Source organism: Pyxicephalus adspersus, chromosome 1 (genome assembly GCF_032062135.1).
Source record: "Pyxicephalus adspersus chromosome 1, UCB_Pads_2.0, whole genome shotgun sequence".
NCBI lineage: Eukaryota > Metazoa > Chordata > Amphibia > Anura > Pyxicephalidae > Pyxicephalus > Pyxicephalus adspersus.
The window spans coordinates 59,628,971-59,633,962 of record NC_092858.1 but is presented as its reverse complement, the minus strand read 5'-3'; positions in this window follow the sequence as shown (position 1 = coordinate 59,633,962).

Sequence of the window (4,992 nt, the reverse complement as noted above, 5' to 3'; positions counted from 1 at the left end):
CTTTTAGTTTTGGCCAAACAAAAGAAGACGATAAATAGGTAGGTATCCTAGGAAGGTAAACCTTTTTGCCTTCTAAGTGCAAAGGAATGCACTAGCTTCCTTTTGGATTTAAGCACATATTGCCAAATATCTGTGTGTGAAAATGTGTTAAGAAGTATTTGAAGAACCAGAGTAAGTGCTCTAAATAGTTCCAACATGTAATTATGTTATCCCTATCCAGGCAGACTTTATTTTAAATTTAACAACAAAGAATACAGATTTGTTAGGAGACCAATAAAAGTTTCAAGCTCCTATTATATTCTAATTTAAAGCCTTTTAAGTATTATTTCTTCATAAAAATTTCAGTGACTGTCAAAAAACAACAATAGTTCATGTCTTATTCTTGTACGTATCATCATTATTTGGTGTTTTTTAAAAAAGCAATAATAAAATAGTGTCACAGAAGATGTAATATGATTACATATAGTTGTTGCTTATGATCAGACGGAGGCTTCATAACTCATTGCTAAAATCATTAATAAGTTTTAGGCACAACCTCTTCAAACTGAGCAGATGTGAAAGAATACAGTCCATCAGAAATTTGCCCGGTCCAAGAAGTCATCTTCCTACAATCCATCAAAACATTGATATTGCCCAGTCCTAGATGTCACACTTGAAGAGAAGGAACCAGTAGGGGGTGCTATGGGTAGCTTAGTGTCAGTGTGAGCCCTATAAAGGACCAAGGCGCAGCCCGTTTTTTTATAGAGCCTCTAGAGGTGAGGGTATTGTGCTGCAGGCTGTTGCCATATTGCGGTCCATGGGCACACCAGGGTGGGCAGGCAATGTGCGGTACCGAATCTGAAAGCAGAGAATAGTCAAGGAAGGCAAGGTCAAGGCAGGCAGCCCACAACTAAACTCAACAACAAAGCCATAGGTCAAGCACTAGAAATCCAGAAAATAGACTCAGGTGACATGGGGGTCACCAAAGACGCAGGGGGACAATGGAACGGCATAAGGGAACAGACAGGGAAACAACAGACTGGGTGACAAGGGGCTAGCACAGGAGCTGGACTGGGAAAGCACTCAATTAACCTACATGTATTGGCAGGTAGAGGGCTCAGCAGTAGTTGACAAGTCAACTTTAAATATGGAGGATAATATGAAGCATTCTGGTCTGATCAGCTTTGCATTATTGTTGGTGCAAGTACCACTTTTAAAGAAATTAAAAAACAAGAAGTTGAAATGTTTATTGGTATCCTAAAAATCCTTATACTTTTAACAGTTAAATATGTTAAGAAGCACCTCTGACTGACAGTACTCATCATTTATTATCTCATCATTTATTGTAATGCTCATCATTTAATATCATAATATCATAGGTGATGATCTAAACTGGGGTCAGTTCTTGCTTGCTTGCTTTATTCAGGCCTTTCATAACCAGTCTTACTGTGTTCTTTGGCAATGCTATATACCAGTGGTCTCCAAGTACGGGCTTGTGAGTTCCGTGTTCCAAATTTTTGCTACGATTCCCATGATATAATCATACTGCTTCCACCAAGTGCACCTAGAAATAAATTATATGGCAGCTGTCAATGACATGTTTTTGGTTATTGACAAAGCCATTGATTATCATGTCAGAGGTGAAATGCCTTTGTAAGAACACAAAACCATGTGATTTCTTTATCAATTTTTATTGATTATGCTAAAACCACTTTCCTTATCCCTATTTTTTATACTCATAAGGTATCTGTCAGTCAACACTTGCTTTTTCTAGGTTTGAAATTATCTTTGGTCTCTCCTGAGTCTTATTTGGAAAAAGTTAACTTTATTAAAAAACTCAACACACTAAATGTCAGCAACCTGCACCTTACCTCCCACTACATGGGACAGTGTCTGGACTCCCAAGCCACTCACACTGTGTGTGGCTGTAGGTGAACCCCCAGCCATTTAGAGTTCTTTTCCAGGTTGGTGCGCTTCAAGTCTCCTGCTGTCTCCAACCCCTAATTAGCCAAATGTTTCTATAAACCTGCACCTGACCAATGTTGCACTGCCAATGATACTGTTAGTGTAACTGCTAAAAGATGCATTGTTCTGATTGATACCTGTTGCTAGGTTTTTGGTGCGTTTGCCCTTTAAAAATTACCACCTTGACCTTTTGATTGATTGCTGATATATATATTATGCTGACCCCAGTTTGACTATGAAATCTCTCTATCCCTTTGATATCTAGCCTGGTCTGCTGCCTGTGTTTAACTTTAACTTTAACTTTAACTTTGACCTGCTTTGGCAAAAAAACTGCTTTGATGTCATTGTCTTTCCTAAAGCTTTTCTGCCTTTGTGTGTCCCAGGTTATCAGTCCTCCTCAGCAGGACACCATGTTTTTTGAACTTAAGCCCTGGGATTACCCAGGTACCAGGACTATGTAACTAATCTCTGAAGGTTGAGCTGGGATTTGTCCATAGGGGAAATGTATGGCCCCAGATTGGGTGATTGGTGTGTGAATAAACACTGTGATTGAGTCTGGGACTCACATTGTAGCCTTGGTTTGTTTGTTTTCACAGTCTCTAGCTACTGCTATTAGCTCATTCATCTATTAGGCTTTCAACTAGTTGTGTTTTTATTACCTGTTCCCCTAGCAAGTTCACTTCTTCACCATGGCAAGTGGAATGGATAACTTAATCTGTTGTTTCAATGATGTGGGAAAGAGTCTGGTCCCATATACCACTAACATGTAGCTTCTTACAGATCTTCCCTTTTCTTTTAGATTCAGTACATGTGGGACAGTTTTTACTTCCAATTGGATTTTACACCTTTTTAAATGACTGGATTTAAGGGAATTCAACAGTTCAATGATTAAAAGTAACTTATCTTCGGGTTTATCATTGGACATAGAGAGAGTAAATGTTTTGGTAAAAATAAATCTGATCTGACACTATCCAAAATCAGGAGAGCAAAAAATAGTTCTAAATGTCCTAATGTCCTAAAACATCTGATTAACTGTAAAATCGTTCAGATGAAATTAGCATTTACTAGGCATACATCCAGTGCTTTGTAAAAAATGTATTTTTTAATCTTTTTGGTGGACATGTATGTCTCCAATATTATACTTATTTTCTTTATTGATATTTTCTGGCATGAGCTTTCGAATGTGCTTAAACATATCTGTGCATTATTGATAGGTAAGAAAAATGAGGGTCAGATGCCCTTGTCAACTTTTCTTTACCTGACGCTTAGATCATCAGTATGGCACATGAAAGGAAAGAAGATTGTGAATGGCCACATTGGTGGCCAGATATCTGTGGCTGCATCTACTGGATTAAGCCTCCTTGTGCATATTTTGTGAAGACAGAGTTTGGAGTCAGAGAAAACCAGTCTGGGACCCTAAAAGCAAAAGGAGATGTAATGGAGGATGACACAACAGGAGGAAGTACAGCAAGCAAGATAAGCTGCCTTGGCTTGGGGGTTCTAGAGAGGTTTTAGTGTATAGTACGTGTGTTGATGTCTGTATGTTTATATTGTGTGTTAGTGTATATGTGTATATTGTATATGTGTCTACTGAATGTGTGTGTGTTAGTGTGTGTGTAGGTGCCTAACTATCACCTAGTGGGAGGCAAATGGGATCTAGGTACAGGGGCCCAGATCACAGCAGTTCCATCAACTGATTATCCGCTCCCTATCCAAAGTTTACAGGTGGGGGTCCACTGATTTCTAGTTATGCACCTAACACCATAAGGTCATGTTAAATCCTCTTTTCTCTTAACAATTGCAAACTTTAGGGAGGATGAGAAACACAGCACTATGAATCCCAGAGTACATTTAATAAATTTGACATTCAGCAAGTAAATACTAGCAGAAGCATTGAAACTGATTAACAATAAGATTGCAGCTTTATTCAAAAAATCCCCCTCTGCTGCTCTAAAGTAGTAATGCAACAAATTAAAGTCTGTCCCTGACACTGTGGGCAAACAGGCTCTTTATTATAATACAATCTTACCTGTCTGTTCACAGTCTTCTGTAAAATATGCATTAAATAGTTCAATGTATAGTCTCAGCATACCTAGGTCCTGGAATGAATGAACTCCCATACATTATTCTGGCCTGGCCAATCAAAATGGCAAAAGAACCCCAAACAAGAAAAGTGAGGGCAGATGAGTTTACCTCCACAGTTTCTTAACTACAGTGTTAAATTTGGGACTTTTTGTTGCTTGTGTCTCGTTTTGAAATGAAACTTTTTAAAAAAAATAAACATTCAAAAATATGCAATTAGTTTGGACTTTTTGTCTCTTGTTTCTTTGCATCCCTGTGCAGCCCATCAAATTAGACAAAAACAGGGCAAAGATATTGACACAGGTAATGGAGCTTGTGTATGTTGCATCATTGGAGTTTAGGAAAGTATAGGTATACTTGAAGGAGCCTTGTGTCAAGAAAAGACTGGTAATGGTATTATACAGGGGAAAAAAGTTAGACCCTGCCCAGAGGACAAAAGTCATCATTGGACCAAAAAGAGGTAAGACTAGGTCATATGTTGCTGCTGCTGCAAAGTCTTGCTGCTCTTGTTGCTATTTAGGATCTCTTATCTCTGCAAGATGATAACAGGGATATAGGAAGAGACTTTCAACAAGCAGAGAAAAGGCACATGGCCCACTTTGAAAAGAGAGAGACCCAGTGTGACCTACCCTGGATCCACCCAGCCAAAAACATAAGGTCCACCTTTTATCTAATTGAAGGAGATAGTGATAAAACCCTAGACATAATTGAGACTATCTATCTGCTTGTCAGTTGCAGAGATCCCATTTGTGTGGATTTTACAGTTATTCGCTTGAAGTACCATCTTGATATATTTTTGGTATTTACTTGAACAAGCCTCTTTTTGAACTTTTTTCATGCATTTTTGCATATGTGCAATTTTCCTAGTGAAATTTAAATTAGGAAATTAAAGCCTGCATGTCGAAGTGAATGTAATATCAGAGTAATAACTCCTCCTCACCCACTCTCCTCCATGTTGGTGTTCCC